At 38.6% G+C, this 17,490-nt stretch overlaps 2 long non-coding RNA genes across 3 annotated transcripts; both read right to left on the bottom strand.

Annotated features, from left to right (window-relative positions):
• Positions 1-3,942: 3,942 nt before the first annotated feature.
• Positions 3,943-5,439, bottom strand: LOC110938985. Its single transcript, XR_004893788.1, has 2 exons — positions 4,453-5,439; positions 3,943-4,370 (listed from the first exon to the last, which is right to left on the bottom strand). It is a non-coding gene; the product is annotated as an uncharacterized LOC110938985 (long non-coding RNA).
• A 4,186-nt stretch (positions 5,440-9,625) lies between these two features.
• Positions 9,626-17,348, bottom strand: LOC110940912. 2 transcript variants are annotated; one of them, XR_002593666.2, is made up of 2 exons: positions 14,955-17,348; positions 9,626-10,175 (listed from the first exon to the last, which is right to left on the bottom strand). It is a non-coding gene; the product is annotated as an uncharacterized LOC110940912 (long non-coding RNA). The 2 variants fall into 2 exon arrangements; XR_004893787.1 differs by lacking the exon at positions 9,626-10,175 and adding an exon at positions 10,206-12,548.
• Positions 17,349-17,490: the final 142 nt, after the last annotated feature.

Here is a 17,490-nt window from a genome sequence, read left to right as displayed (position 1 = left end):
ATAGTGGTGACCGAACAAGTATCACCGCGTTTGCAGTCAAATGAAGGCTCAACGAAGTTAATTTGAATGCTCGTTCTAACAAATATCAGAGGATTTTCAATTGATAATGAAACAAATAAACAATGTTTTCGAGCGAAGATGAAAAGCAATTGAATATCACAAAGTGTTCGATCGATGCTGAAAGAACCGTTAAGAGGTACACCGAAATATGACATGAACTTATGTACCATTATCTTAATACACGATTGTATTAAGATTGCTTTAATATGATAAATCAACAAAGCGGATTTAATTCAAGTAAATAAATATATAAGTAAATAATTAAATCCGTAAAGGATGTGTGCAAACGATATTAGCGCAAGCTTCAAATTCATGGGAACGTCACCACAAGGTGATCGTGATCAAGGAACCGATTCAATGAAATCGAAGACCAAACAAGCATGTTATGGTTCAAAGCAAATGAAGTGCTTGTTGGGATTATTTCGAATATGATGGCCTCAATCCATCATATGGAATCTTGAATCGAATATATATTACGAGCAATTTTAATCAATTGAACTTGGTTTAAGCACATTCCAACAATGAATGCAAGTATCAACAGGAAAGTTTCGACATGGTTACAACGAAAGCCATATATGTAACTCGAAAAGGAAAGGAGTTTCAACGAGTTCGTTGACTCGATATCAAAGAGTCAACGCTTTGCAATAATGTAGCCATTCAAATAATAATGCAAAGATCAAGTATGGCGAAATGATATTTGAGCTTTGATAAAACAACAATTTGGAGTGAAGCCCTCCAATGGTCTTCACGAATCAACGAACAACATGCGCGACCAACAATGCATGCGTACATATGAATTTGTCAATAAATGAAACAAATAAGTGTTCGCTATCATGAAATAAAATTTTCACGATGCAATGACCCTTAGGTGGAGTAGAGATGCAAAAATCTACTCACTATATGCAAAAAGACGAAATTTCAACAAAAGAAATTTAAGGACTTTACCTGGAAGTTCATGTGATAACCGGTTGTTAGATGACATTACCATGGAATGTCGAACATAGTGTAGTCGCCATTAATGAAGTAAGGAGAATGCGAAGACATGTGACTTCCTTTGCAGCGCCAATAATTGTGAGTCTCATTAGGCTAAGCATCGACTGTTGTGAAATCTTGTTTTAACATACCTCAGCATGATTCGTGTCATTTACAGGATCACGTGGCAACGTATTGCACTTCGGTTGTTGTTCTTTTGTTGACGAGATTAGCATCGTTGTTGTCGTGCCCATTTGTGTTTTCCCCAAGGCCTTGCCTCGAAAGTCGTGTGTGATGTACTTCAACGTCCGTTGGCGTGTAGTTTAAGTTTCAAGTATAGTTGCGCAATAGCGTTACGTTCCACGTAGATTACCTGCTCGGGTAATTAAGATAGCATAGACGACATAATATAATGGTGTTTGCGCGAGTTAATAATCGCAGTTCCTACGTGAGGACCTTTAATGAATTTCGACATAAATTTCTCATCAAGAGTTTTCCAAAGGTCCTATATGCGTGTTATCAAAACCCTCCAAGGTTTTTGTTTTCTGTGTGTAATCGTTTCGTGTGTCGTGCATCGTGTATCAAACGCAACCCTTGTGCATGTTTAAAATCAAAACAGTTGACTCGTTCTTTTCGGCAACGGTTGGAACCCATATTTGAGTCTTAGGCGTTTTGTATGCGTTCAATTCTTGATATCTAAGTCCCCAGAGGATAGTGAGGTTAAAGCCTAGGTATCTTTACAGAAACCTCATTTGCTGAAACCTATAGCTCTGATACCAATCTGCCACACCCCGAAATATCAAAGCTGGCATGACTGGACTGGTATCTTCATTGCACAGCGGAAGCAAATAAGGTAAGGCTTCTAGAAATATAACGCCTGCTAATTACTCGAATTCCCATGGGTTCTCCTATTCCAACCATTCCATAGTTTTGAAAATGCAACCTGAGAAAGAACATGCGAAAAAGTCAACATAAAGTTGAGCGAGTTCATAGTTTGTTTTGAAAAGATTTAAAATAAATCTTTTTGTATACCGGTTTAAAGTTGTTGAGAAAATGTAGTAAAATCATTTTCTTGGCATTATATATGAAAACTGTGAGTCTAGCCCACGAGAGTCTTTGTGCATTGCACGAGAGAGAATAGGCCGAGCCCAAACGAACCTTTGTAAGCAGGATCAGCGCGTCCTCTTACTTAGGTATAATTTGAAAAGCGTTACCAAAGTTTGTAAATCCATGTATTTGTAAGTTTACATCAAATGAATCTTAAAAACATTTGAAAGTTCAGTTTATAAGTAGGTATGTAATGCGTCTATGAACATGTTGATCATTAATGTGTAGCTAAGACATTAATATGTGTGTCGACATAGGAAGCACTCAACCCGGTAGACGATTTAAGTGTCGATTCACTTTGACAGGGACACAAAAGCACTCTAAGTGGCCGCACAAGGACCGTGAGTGGGGCTCGCCCATACCCGATAGATCTACCCCCTGTTCCGTGGTCCTTAAAAGGATTAATGGTGCCTAAGTTAGCGCCTATTCGCACGTGATCCAAGAGGTCATTCCATAGCTTAATTATACCCTAGTTAATATGTATTTCAAAAGAAAAAGGGGGACATAAACCCATTGGGTTGTCTCGTTGTTCGTACGCAGAACAACCCTGTTCCATTGTAGTAACTAGGACATTCCTGTCACTAGTCATGAAAATCATGCACGTTTGTGAAAATACGCGTTTGTTTTGTAAAACCGGTATGTTTAGTATAAACCTTTCGTAAACCATTCGAGTTCGTTGAAATTCATTTGCAATATGGTTTATAAATATGCGTTATCGTTCATTGAGATAGTGTTTGCTTTTGCAAAAACTTGCATGTCTTTCCACCCCCGAAAACATTTACAAAAATGTAAAACCATAAAAAGTGGGGGTTATGAACTCACCTTGACATTCCTGTGCAAAGCTAGTTTAACGTAATTCCGTAGTGTCGTTCCAAGAACGTGAAGTAGCTAGCGTGCAACTATGACATTCCTACGAATGAATACTTATAAGTTTCTAATTTACCGTAGCTAAAATACGTGTCCGAGCTCTACCGAGTCGTTAATGAAACGACTCTACCAAAGGTGTTGTTATTTTGACTTAGAATTACCAATTTATGGTTATTTGACCTCATTTAATCGAGATAGAAACTAAGTCTCGAAATGACTTAGCTTTCGAGGGATTTAGAATATATACTTGTATATATAACCAAAAACATATATATATATATATATATATATATATATATATATATATATATATATATATATATATATATATATATATATATATATATATATATATATATATATATATATATATATATACGAAGTCGTTAAGAATAGAATCACGTAAATATATAAGGGTGCGCCCCGTTGTAGCTTTCGTATCACAAAAGTATATCTCCACGTACATATACACATATATGTAAAAAAAAGTTGCGTATTCGAAATGTCGTAACTAGTACGGTAATAAACCGTTGTTGTTTCGTAGAATGGAAATATGCAAGTATATATACATATATATATATATATATATATATATATATATATATATATATATATATATATTTGAAACCTTGGCGTTTAAAACGAACAAACATATTTATTTTATAGGAACGTTCGGGTTCTAAACAATCGAAATATATACATAATTATATTTATTTTGTATGATTCTCGAATACTAAGTGTTTGAAATATAAGCTACGAATTCCGTCGAATGGAATAAATATAAATCTTTATATTTTTTTTAAGCTTTGAATATGTTTTGTAATTCGAGTTTTTAACGAGAAACGGATAGAGTTTCCTCTGTTTTTGGACGATCCCGACAATCAAAGTGTCGATATATTTTTCAAGATTCAATCAATTTTCAACAACATAACACTATATAAATAATTTTCGTTAATTGTATCGAAGGTAAACTAATATGTAATCGATTCGGGTCGAGCTCGGTCGCGTAAACTAGCTAAAATTCTAAAAACTATAGAAATCTATACTAATTTTCACGTCGTTAAAACTTTACCGGGTCTTCGTTTGACTGAGTTTGACCATCATTGACTGTCATTGACTGAGTTGACTCGGTTTGACCGAGTTGACTCCGGTTGACCGAGCTTTGACCTTGTTGACCGACTGTTGACCGTGACTCAAAATCTGAACCAGAACCTACGTGATCAGAGCCGACATCTGAACTGAACCGAGACCCACGACTTGACCGGTTAACCGTTGAGCCGAACCGAGGATCCCGAGCCGCAGATCTGAGCCAAACTGGAATTAAAACCGCAAACCCTTATCAATCTCAGCCACCAAATTATAATCTTCAACAAAAGTCAGCAACAATCATCATCTTTTGTCACCAAAACAGAATAGAAGACGAAGAGAATGGGGGACGAGGTTTACCGTGAATTTTTGTCGAACCAGGGCACTACCGCCGCCACCACGGCGGCGCTGTCGTCGGCAGATCGTCGCCGGAAACGGTGCTTTCGCCGTCACACTCTTTCTTCGGTCTCTCTCTTCGTCACCTATCTCCACAGCTCTCTCTCTCTCCGTCTCTGTCTTACCGCTGTCGCCGCCATGGCGGCAGTGTGTTGTTCTCCGCTGCCACTAGGAGAGGGGGGGGGGGGCTGTCGGCTGGTGTGTGTTGTCGGAAAGGAGAGCCGCCGAAACAGAACCAACACTGGTGGTTTCACCGGAGGAGAAACTGGTGGGGGTTGGTGTGCAGGAAAGGATCGAGAGGGATGAGGTTCGATGTGAGTGTGTCGATGTTGTCGGTGTCTAGCCGAATCCAGCCGAGAGAGAGAGATGAGAGGCCTGGTTCGCTTAAAGAGAATTTTTTTTGTTTGGAGAAAGTGAAGATAAGGTTGGGATGTAAAATCTTTGTCATGTGCGACTGATAACACAAATGGGGAAGTTTTAGGGTTAGGTTGACTATATACTAGATTTTTCTCTAATGGGCTTGGGCTTGGGCCCAACGCCCACAAGCCCAATCCCACATTTTAAGGGCCCGTCTGCACATACGAACCCGCTTTCGAAACCTGAACTATCCGTAACGTCGAAGAATAAATTTTTAGGATCAAATTATGAAAAATAGAGTTAGTAGTCGCATTTGGCGCGTTTGTTTGTTGTTTACGATAATAATCGCGTAAAATCGCGTCGTTTGTCGTTTTAAATTCGTTTTTCGATCCGATTTCGTCTATGGATATAAAAATTTAATTACGAAACTAAAATATATCGTAAAGATTTAATATTTGTCGGCGTTGTCAGTATTTTGTACGGTGTCAGTTCCTTATCGTTTATCGTTACACATTTTCTCCGCAGATTATCATTCGCGTATTGTATAGTCGAGTATGCGTTCATAGGCTTTCCACGAGCCTAATTAAGTTAATACGTGTCTTAAACACTATTTATTATCATCTTAAACGTTTGTTAATCGCGTAATTAAAAGGTGTTAATTACCGGTTGTCACACGAGTTTTATTACAAGAACGATTTACTATTTGGTTTACGAAGACAAATGTTTTGGGTTAAGATTCATGGCATCGAGGCTTATAAATTATAACCAAACTGTTCTGATTTGGTCACTCATTTTATGATACAAACATTTTACAAAACAAGGTTTTCTGATGTCGATTAACGAAGTTGTACGAGTTATTTCGACATGCAAACGAGCCATGAATCTGACACTCTCGCAAAACCTATGTACTCGCCAGCATTTCTTTGCTGACTTTGTTTTTACATATGTTTCAGGTGAAGTTGCTTAATGTTGATTGCGAGTAGGATGCATGCTCACTTAGGACTGGACAAGGCCTTAGTGATTTAATAATAATGATAGACTATGTTTGATTTGCTTGTTAAACTTTAAGACAATGTTTAATATTTAATGAAACGAAACTCCTCGTATCCATGGTTTGAAACAATAATTCTGTTACAACACTCCCCGACGTTTCCGCCACGATTTGTTGTTTTACGTGGTCGGGGTGTGACATGGTGTTTGCTTCAAGCCATACAAGGACTTGACGAGTTTACATACTTTACCCTCTTGACCTGGGGCGGAGAAACCTTCAGGTTGCTCCATGTAAATCTATTATTCTAAATCGCCATTTAGAAATGCGGTTTTAACGTCCATTTGGTAAACTTCCAAATTTCTTAAGGCCGCTATAGCAAGAACCAATCTAATCGAGGTTATGCGCGTCACAGGCGAGTAGGTATCAAAGTAATCTAGACCTTCCTTTTGTCTAAATCCTTTAATCACCAACCTAGCCTTGTACTTATCAATACTTCCATCAGTTTTCATCTTCCTCTTGAATATCCAACGATATCCAAGTGGTTTGCAACCAGGTGGAAGATCTACTAACTCCCAAGTACGATTTTGCAATATAGAATCTATTTCATTTCTTATTGCTTCTTTCCATTGAGGTCCTTCTGATTTACGTTAAGAACCTCGCAAGGTTCATGGTGGTCAAGTAGAAGAACATCTTCTGCTGCCACTGTGGACGCTCCCACAGTGGTGGCGTTGAGGGGGGTTCCCGTCACAACATTCGTGTTGTTAACGTTGATGTTTTCGTTCGACATGCTGAAAAATTAAAATTTTAAAGTTTAGTCAAAAAATTCTGATTTACGCAAAAATCAGAAGTAAACTAGTAAATTTTAATTTTACCACAAAATTACTGTTTTGGCTTCTAAGTCCAACTTTGAAGACCAAAAACAGAAATTTTATAATTTTTAGAACTTACTGATTGGCTTCTAAGTCGAACTTTGAAGACCAAATCAGAAAGTTTTAGCAATTTTTTTTTGTGACAAGACTGAATGTAACCAAAATGGTTTTCAACCAAAGTCGCTCCTTTGAAGATGAAAACAAAAAAAAAAATCTGTTTTTAAAACACAAACTGAGTGAAAACAAAACTGGTTTGAATCACAAACAGAATGGTTTGATTACACAAACGGTTTTAAAAATTTGTTTTAATATTGTAGGAACCGTTCGCGTAATAATAAATAAAATAATAAATTTTATTGGTAGATTACAAAACAGAAATAGAGAAAGCTGAACACTAAATACAATTACAACTGAAATAAATAAAATACAAGACTTGGAGATGAAGAAGATTGGCTGAGGCACGTGTATCCACGCTTCCCTTAAAACAAATTCCGAGTCTCCCAGGAGCACTCGTTTTGTTTCCCAGGGTACAACAGCCGGAGCAGAAGTACTGCCGGAGTTCGCCTACAACCCGAAGGTTACCTTGAAAGCAGCAAGAAAAGATCAGAAAACTCTAGAGAGAAAAAGATCAGAAAACTTTAGAGAGAAAGTAGAATAGCTGTTGTGTAGCTGGTATTCGTTGGTGTAATCTGCAGCAAAGTATGGAGCTGTATTTATACAGCTCCCGATATGAAACAGCCAAAACCGAATTAAATGAGAGGTTTAAATTGCATTAAACGTCTTCAATGCAATTTAATACGTCATTTAATTCTCAGTCATAACCGCTTGACTTGGCAGTCTCGTTGCGGAAGTGTAACTGCAGTTCTATTGAATGTTGTAAGCTTCTGCGCGCGTGCGCGCAATAGACACCGGTGCGCGCGCGTCCTTGCGCGCGCTAGTCTGCACGCTCATGCGCGGTGCGTCCAACTGGCTCAATGCCATGCGCGCATGCGCCGCCCTGACTTAGGACCATGCGTGCGTGCGCCACCCTGACTTAGGACCATGCGCGCGTGCGCCACGTCACTTGTGAGCCTCTACGAGCACGCCACATAGTCGCGCCGTATTGGCTCACTCTGGTGCGCCGCGCACGCACAACAGGACCCATGCACCATGCGCAACCGCGCACCTTCATGCCACGCCACGCGCTTCAAACCCGCACGCTACTTGGTCCTTGCAGCCCCTGTGATCAACCACGCGCATGTGGTCAAAAATACAAAGGTGGCTCTCAAGCGTGCGAAGTGCAAAGTGCGCCATCAAAGCGCCATTAAAGCGCCACATTGCGCTTCATCGCCCACGCCACGCGCGCGAGCGCGAGCGGGAGTTAGGGTGCTCCGCACCCTTCGCGAGGACACTAGTGTGTGCTTCCATGAAACAATAAGGATGGAGAGTTCCACCTTAAATACCCATTTAAGTTCCATCTCTCCTCCGATGTCGGACAAGGTGCTACTTTCCCTTTTGTTTCAGCTTCAATGTTTCAAACACCCAACTTTGAGCATCGATATCTCATTCATCTTAACTCCGTTTTGGACGTGGTTTAGTTCGTTGCGAAGCTCTTGCAACATAGAACACAAACCCACAAATAAATATATAAAACCCGGTCATTTATATTTATTTCTAGTCCAAAATAGGAAAAAATCATTTTCTTATATTTGTGAAAAAATGTTATTTTCACCTATTTTTCCAACAATCCCCCACATGAAAAAATGCTATTTTCATCAAATTTCTAACAGGTTTTTCCGACGGTGCCCAGATTGTCCGACGGACGTCTTGTGTCAACAACGGTTGCTTGTTTAAGAGTGGAGGTGGAGGTGGTAAAAGAGCATAGAAGAACCAGTGGTCAGATTTTGTAGGGGAGGATGGGTTTATCGGTGTTTGAACAAAAAGAAATGGATCGATGATGATGATAATTCCCATAAATAAGAAAAACACGGTTTGCATGCTGTAACATCGATTCACATTCAGAAAAATTGAATCAACTTCGAAGATTTCGGGATTTGATTGTAAAATTCAAAATAAATTGAAACTGTAGCACGTGTATAAAAACGGTTTTTTATTCATACCGGGTTAGGCTCTGAAATAGTTCAAACGGTTGAACCAGGTTGTACCGGGCGGTTCAACCGGGTCACTAGTTAACACTATAATTCCATAAAATACAAATTAATCTAAAAAAACAATCCAATCTTAATTAAGATTTATATAACTGATTATGGTTTTATCTAAAAACAATTGTTTTCTTGTAAAATATGGTGCATTTTTTAAGAGCATTTTTATTACTTATAAACAATATTACATTGGATGATCTGAGTAACAGTTTCAATAGCGATGAGATATTCTAATGGAAGGCACTAGGTTAATTACCAATAATGGAACGTCGGTATTACCTTAATATCATGTTTTTTATAATTAAAAAAATCAAATTTTAAGATAATGCAAACCGGTTCAATGGTTTGAACCGGTAGAACCGGATTTACCGGCGGTACATAAAACATACCGTATTTAGGTTTTACCGGCCTTTATCATACCGGGCACGTGTCCGGTATCCGGTTTAACCGGTATAACCGGCCGGTTCATACCGGTATTTAAAACATTGGGAATATCCCTCGAGGTTTTCTTTCAGATTTTGTATGGTGGTGTAGTAGTTAAGTGTTGGTTTGGTAATTGTGAGACCCTGGTTCGATCCCAGGTCTACACATTTTTTTTTTGACTAAATCTTTGTAATGTTTACAATTTAGTCCCTAGAGTTATACTAACTGAACTAATTAAGTTACAACTTAGAATAACTAAAACTCATCTTAACGAACTAGTTTATACCAAAAACTTTAAATTGCAAAGGATTATTTAAATTAAATAAATTAACTAAAAAATTAACAATGTTAAAAAATAATAAATAAAAAAAAAATCTTTCGACGGTTATTTAATTCGCGAAAAATTTCTAAGTTTCAAGGATTAGTATCCAGGTTTCAAAACGGGTCGGATTTTGGGAGCCTGTTTTGACGGATATTACAATGAACCAGAACCAGTTTTTAACACGAACCGAAACCGATCCGTTTCCACTTATTAGTTTGAGAAGTCCTCCCTTGAAACTGGTAAAAAACCAGAACTAGTATTAAACCGATCGGATCCTTTTCCACTTGTAAACCGGTTTCTCCAAATATCAGTTTTGACCATTGTTGATCCAAACCGAAACGATTTCAACCTGAACCGGTTTGGGATTAAAAAAAACGAAATGTGAAATTCTAGGTAGATACATACAGACCGAGTTGCCTAGCCAAGATACGGATCAGAATATCAGACCTGTCAGTTCCAACTTTGCTCGAAATAATTTCCATCATCACAACCTTTTTTAAATGGACAACAGTAGATCAAATGGCAAGAGTCGGAGCTTCATTTCTTCTGAGCAAATTCACTTTCAACTTATTCATACTTCAAATCTAACCTTACACAAATTGATGCACCACATATTGTTAATAAGTAATCTGGAAACATATTTATAAAAAGTCAAAACCCTAAATCCAAGAGTTGTACAAGTAAGAAAACTTTAAACTAAAATATGAAAAACAAGAATTAAGAGAGGCTCAGATATGTTAATAATAATCAAAACAAATAGGTTCAAACCGCCATGGCTGCAAACATCACGGCTGCTTCAACGGTAAACACACCAATTTCTACCGCGAAACCTCTGATATTTACCCCGCCAAGATACGGTAAGTCTCAACCTTCGTTTGGTTCACTCCAGAGAGAATCTCCAAACACAACGATTGCCAACTGGATTGCCTGGATTGCCGAGCCAAGATACAGATTGGTTCCACAAACTACTATTTTGCTCAACCTACATTTATCATCATTGCCTCGTACTTTCAAACAATTAGCACCACCAACACAAAAAAAGATAGAGCAGAATCACCAACTCATAGTTGATGAAAAGATCAAATGGCAAGATGGAAGATACTCTTAGAAACCTCCTCAATCTCCCCCGAGTCTCGGTTCACATGAGAACAACACAATATAACACCTCATCTCATATTTTAAGGCTGCTATTATAAATGTAGAGAAGAGCAAAAGGGTTTGCGGTGTAGCCATAGTTATTAAGGCGTTAGGCGCACCCAAGGAGAATTAAAGCGCAATTGCCTTGACTCAATTGCCTCGCCTAGCTAGGAAATTGGGCTTAGGCGCAAGAGGCGATGACTTTTAACAACTATGGGTGTAGCTTGTTGCCTGTTTACATGCCACTTGTTTGTAATTGGCTGGCATATTGCTTGTAAACCAGTTTCACTAAATACCAGTTTTGACTGTTCTTGGTCGTCCAAACTGAAGCGATTTTAACCTGAACCGGTTTGGGGAAAAAAACCCGAAATGTGCACCTCAAGGTAGATAGATGTTCTTTTATCTCCAAGGATAAAGGTTTTGCAGCTCAGATATGTTATCATTGGAATTTATTTTCAAAATCCGCCATTGCTGCAATCACAGTTGCATGCATCAAATACATACCGACCAAGTTGCCTAGCCAAGATACGGATCAGATCTGTAAATTCCGACTTTGCTCGAAATAATTTCCATCGTCATAGCCTTTATATATGGAACAACAAGGCGCAATTCGGCCCTTTTCACTATATGTATGAAAATACCTCTGACTTAACGGAGAAAAATGGATGGAATTAACGAGCCAGATGAAAATGGCAAGATTTCAATCCTTTTGGATCCAAATGTGAAAAAACAAACCTTTGGACAAAAGTCGCAAAATTGACCAAACCTCAAGGACGAGAATGACATTTTACTCTTTTATGCAGTGTAAAAAATGGCATTTTACCGCCATGGATATTACGCCGCCAAGGTACGGTCTGTTTCAAGCTTTGTTCGATCCACTCAAACGACGACAAATTCATCATCATCATCGCCTCTACACATTGCTGTTTTTTTCCTCATAATGTAGCCTCTACCAAGAGCAAGAGTCAAGACCAAAAGAAAACCGATATGTTTTACATTGTATTGTCGGAAAATAATATTTGAAGGAAGCAACAAGATCACAGGAATGAAAATGTACGGTAGACAGAAGGCATTACATATGGTGTTGAATATTTGGGGGGAAATCGAAGATCATGGGTTGCGGAGGTTTTGAGGCTAAGATATGTTATCATCGGAATCTAGTTACTGTCAAAATCCGCCATGGCTGCAATCACAGTTGCATGTATCATATGCATACCGACCAAGTTGCCTAGCCAAGAAACGAAGCAGATCTGTAAATTCTGAGTTTGCTCAATGATTTCCATCATCATAGCCATTTTAACTGAACAAACTGTAGTTTAGAAAATTGCCGAAGCCAAGCTGCAACACCCGGACCAATAAAAATTTAAACACCTTGACCACGCTTGCACCAGTCAGACCAAACTGTAGTAAGATTACGTATGCAATTAGCGGGTCAATCAAACACTAGATGATCGTAATTCAAAAGGTCATGCTTTCCAAGGACCAATTAATTAACATCCACATGATCAAATACAAGTTTGCTGCTGATGAGAATCGAAGGCTCAGATATGCTGCAATGGACTTGTTTGGCCCGAATCTGCCATGGCTGCAATCACAGATGCAAGTGAATATCAACCTTCACAGACAGTAATTGTCCTTTAAAACTGGTTCGGGTTTAATCCGGTTTTAACTTTGTTGACGAAACCAGAACCGGTTTTAAGCCCAATCCAGTTTAATAAAAAAAAACCCGGTTTGTGCACCTCTAATATGTTGCCAAGCCAAGATACAGATAGGATCCACAAACTCCGATTTTGCTCGCTACATTATATCATCACAGCCTCCTACTTTCAAACAATTAAAAGCAGAAAAAATATAAAGCAAACGGAGACAGGCGAGATCATCAACTCATAGTAGATCAGAAGATTAAAGGGCAAGAGGCTCAAAAGTCCAAATCTAAATTAAACCAAATTATGGAGAAAAGAACTGTAAAAAAAATAAAGTATAAAATATATTTATAATCAAATCAAACTATTTGATTTGGGGTTTGTTTTTACGTGCCATCAATTTCATTCTTAAACTCTAAACTATAATATTGTTAACTACTAAATTGTAAAACAAATTTTATCAGAAGTCAAATCCCTAAATCGAAATCAAAACAAAATATGAAAGAAAAAGAACAAGAATTAAAAGAGGCTCAAATCTGTTACTAATGAGAACAAAGAACAAACCGCCATGGCTGCAAACATCGTGGCTGCTTCAATAGTAGAAGCCTCCGGAAGTTACCCCGCCAAGATACAGTCTAGTTCAAGCTTTGTTCGACCCACTCAGACAAGAAGATTTTCATCATCGCCTCATAAGCATTGCTATTTTATCCTCATAATTATGATTCTGGGTACGAGTATGCTACAGCTGGCACTACCAGAAAAAGAAAAAGAAAGAGCAAATGTTGTTCAATTTGTATGTTCATGTTCCTATCCAGAAAGGGGTGTTAAATTATGGGGAAAATCGAAGATCATCGACTGCTGAGGAGGGCAACACCCCATAAAAACCCCTTCCCTCTGCTGCCTCGTTCTCTGTGGTCTGAGTTTTCGGTTCCCCCAAACCTGATCTGTGAATTGGAGCTCTGGTTTTATTGTAAATGAGTCACTTGTGATTTTTAATCAAAGTTGCAGTACAAACACGAGGCTCAGATATGTAGCAATGGAACTTGTTTTTGCCCAATCCACCATGGCTGCAATTGCAGTTGCAAACTCCAGAGAGAATCTCCAAACATATTTCAGAAGTTATAAACGATAAATGAGTGAAGCAGCTGAATTAATTATAATACCACTTGTTTGTAATTGGCATCTTACTTGTAAACCAGTTTCACCAAATACTAGTTTTGACTGTTCTTGGCCCAAACTGAAGTGATTTAACCTGACCCGATTTGGGAAAAAAAACCCGAAATATGCACCTCTAGGTAGATAGATGTTCTTTTATCTCCAAGGATAAAGGTTTTGAGGCTCAGATATATTATCATTGGAATTTATTTTCGAAATCCGCCATGGCTGCAATCACAGTTGCATGTATCAAATACATACCGACCAAGTTGCCTACCCAAGATGCGGATCAGATCTGTAAATTCTGATTTTGCTCAAAATAATTTCCATCGTCATAGCCTTTATATATGAAACAACAACAACAAAGGGTAATTCGGTCTTTTTCACTTTATGTATGAAAATCCCTCACTTAACGGAGAAAAATGGATGGAATGAACAAGCCGGATGAAAATGGCAAGATTTCAAACCTTTTGGATCCAGATGTGAAAAAACAAACCTTTAGACGAAAGTCGCAAAACTGACCAAACCTCAGGGACGAAAATGGCATTTTACTCTTTTTTTATGTGGTGTAAAAAACGACATTTTACCGCCATGGCTACAAACATCACGTTTGCTTCAAATAGAAGCCTCCGGATATTACCCCGCCAAGATACGGTCTGTTTCAAGCTTTGTTCGATCCACTCAGACGACGACAAATTCATCATTAACATCATCGCCTCTATTAATAGCTGTTTTTTTCCTCATAATGTAGCCTCTACCAGGAGAAAGACCAAAAGAATACCATTATGTTTCCATTGTATTGTGGGAAATAATATTTGAAGGAAGCAACAAGATCACAGGAATAAAAATGTACAGTAGACAGAAGGCATTACATATGGTGTTGAATATTTGGGGGGAAATCGGGGCTGCGGAGGTTTTGAGGCTCAGATATGTTATCATCAGAAATTACTGTCAAAATCCACCATGGCTGCCATTACAGTTGTGCATGTATCATATATATACATACCGACCGAGTTGCCTAGCCAAGATACGAATCAGATCTGTAAATTCTGAGTTTGCTCAATGATTTCCATCGTCTTAGCCATTTTAACTGGACAACGGTAACAGCAGCAACAACATTATCATCAATCATCCTCCAATCCCATCTGTCCAACTCTCTCCAACGAAACCAAAATCTCTCTCACTGGAGCCTAGTTCCTCCGAGCAATTTCACTTTCAACTTATTGATCATACTATATATCCGACCATAGACAAATTTATGCACTACATATCGTTAATTCGTAAACTGGAAACATATTTATCAAAAGTCAAAGACCCTAACCCTAGTTGTACAAATAGTAAAAATAAAAACCAAAATATGAAAAAGAAGAAGAATTAAGAGAGGCTCAGATGTGTTAATAATAATATTGAGAAGAAAGAGGAACGAACCGCCATGGCTGCAAACAACGAGACTGCTTCAACGGTGAAAACCCCAGTTTCTACTGCCAAGCCTCCGGATATTACGCCGCCAACATACTGTAAGTCTCAACCTTCGTTCCATTCACTCAGACAACAACGACAAATTCACTCAACCTCTAATGAAGAAAGAGGGGTGTTTGGAGTTTAGTATGTCGCAAGCGGTGCTACCTACGAAGTACAACATCAGAAGCAGTACCAATATATAATTTCACCGTATTCGGTAAAAAAAGAAAAGATAATAGAAGAAACATAGCAATAAATTCAACAAGCAATCGAATCGGAAGATCAGATGATCCGAGTTCGATCCCATGTAATCTGGAAGAAGGGGTGTTGAATATCGGGGGAAATCACATCGAAACAGAAGGCAAACGAGTAACAAGCCGCATCACTAACCCTTTTTGGAAACAAGTCTTTTTAAAACAACACTCATAGATCGAGTAATCAGCTGACAGATAAGAGGCTCAGATCTGTTGTAGTCGGATATGTGACGCCCAAATCCGCCATGGCTGCAATCGCAGTTGCTATCTGGATTGCCCCGCCAAGATACGGATCGGGTCTTCATACTACTATTTTGCTCAAAAATCGTTTCATCATCACCGCCTCATAACAACATTGTACCAGCAAGGGCGCCATATTATGATTCGTAAACACAGAACAAGATAAGAATAACACAATGAAACACCTCATCTTATATATTTTAAGGCGGTTTAAATGTAGACATGAACAAAAAACCAGTTTTGACTCGACCCGACCCGACTCAAAACCGATTATGAAACAGATTTGGTGAAACTAGTCCCCGTTTCAAACCGACCACCGGTTTGAGAACTTATCCCTTGAAACCAGTTAATAACCAGAACTAGTTTCAAACCAAACCAAACCGATCCTTTTCCACTTGTAAACCGGTTTCACCAAATACCAGTTTTGACAATTGTTGACCCAAACCAAACCAAAACAATTCCAACATGAACTGGTTTGGGAAAAAACCAAAATGTGCACCTCTAGGTAGATATCTTATCTCCAAGGATAAAGGTTTTGAGGCTCAGATATGTTATCATCGGAATTTATTGTCGAAATCCGCCATGGCTGCAATCACAGTTGCATGTATCAAATACATACCGACTGAGTTGCCTAGCCAAGATACGGTGGATCCGATCTGTAAATTTTGATTTTGCTCCAAATAATTCCCATCACCATAGCCTCTCTATACGGAACAACGACAGTAGCAGCAGCATCAACATAATCATCATCATCTCCATTCCCATAAAGACGAGATTTGTTTAATCAAACATTAGGCTACGAAATCATGGGCTCATATTCAATCGGTTGATCAGATGGCAAGAGATAGGCAACTCTCTCCCATGAAACCTATATCTCTCTAGCCAGAGCCTCATTCACTTTCAACTTATGCACTACATATTGTTAATTGGTAAACCAGATACAGTTTTATCAAAAGTCAAAACCCTAAATCCAAAACTTGTATTGAGTGATAAAAAATCAAACGGAAATATGAAAAATAAGAAGAATTAAGAGAGGCTCAGATGTGTTAATAATAATATTGAGAACAAATACGAACGAACCGCCATGGCTGCAAACATCACGGCTGCTTCAACGGTAAAAACTCCAATTTATACCTTGAAACCTCCGGAGATTACCCCGCCAAGATACGGTAAGTCTCAACCTTCGTTCCATTCACTCAGACAACAACCACAAATTCATCATCATCATCGCCTCTAATGATTGTTGTTGTAACTCACAATGTTAAAGAAAGAGAAAAAGTGACAAATGACCATTTCTGTCCTTTGGATATGCTTATATATATAGTATAGATATAGATAAGGAGAAGAAAGAGGAACGAACCGCCATGGCTGCAAACAACGCGGCTGCTTCAAAACGGTGAAAACCACCGCCAAGCCTCCGGAGATTACCCCGCCAAGATACGGTAAGTCTCAACCTTCGTTCCATTCACTCACACAACAACGACAAATTCATCATCATCATCATCGCCTCTAATGATTGCTGTTGTAACTCACAACGAAGAACAAACATAAAGGACGAAAAGTGTAATTTACCCAAAAAGAAAAAATTACTGAAGAAACAGAGTAGTCCAGTCAACAAGCAATCGGAAGATCAGAAGATCGGAGTTTGATCCCAGATGTAAGGGTGTTGAATTTCAGGGGGGAAATCGGAGATCATGGGCCGCGGATGGGGGGCAACACCCAACCCTTCCCAATGCCGCCTCCTTCTCTAGCGTTGTCTGAGCTTTCGGGGAAACCCCAAACCCTCGTTTCTGCAGTGGACTTCTGCTTTTGTAGATGACTCGCTTGTGATTTTAATCAAAGTTTCACTTTTGACCCTTCAACCTTTCCTATGTTTGTGGTAAGGGAACGAATGAAATAGTGTTAACAACACTTTATACCAATCAATCATTTCAACCAAGTCGCTAGTTTGAGATTTATATATTTCGGTTTTGATGTTTTGATAATTCAAACATCCGTATGTAGTTTGA

Source organism: Helianthus annuus, chromosome 5 (assembly GCF_002127325.2).
Source record: "Helianthus annuus cultivar XRQ/B chromosome 5, HanXRQr2.0-SUNRISE, whole genome shotgun sequence".
Classification (NCBI taxonomy): domain Eukaryota; kingdom Viridiplantae; phylum Streptophyta; class Magnoliopsida; order Asterales; family Asteraceae; genus Helianthus; species Helianthus annuus.
Note: the sequence above shows the minus strand (reverse complement) of the source record. Positions and strands in the feature narration are given on the sequence as shown.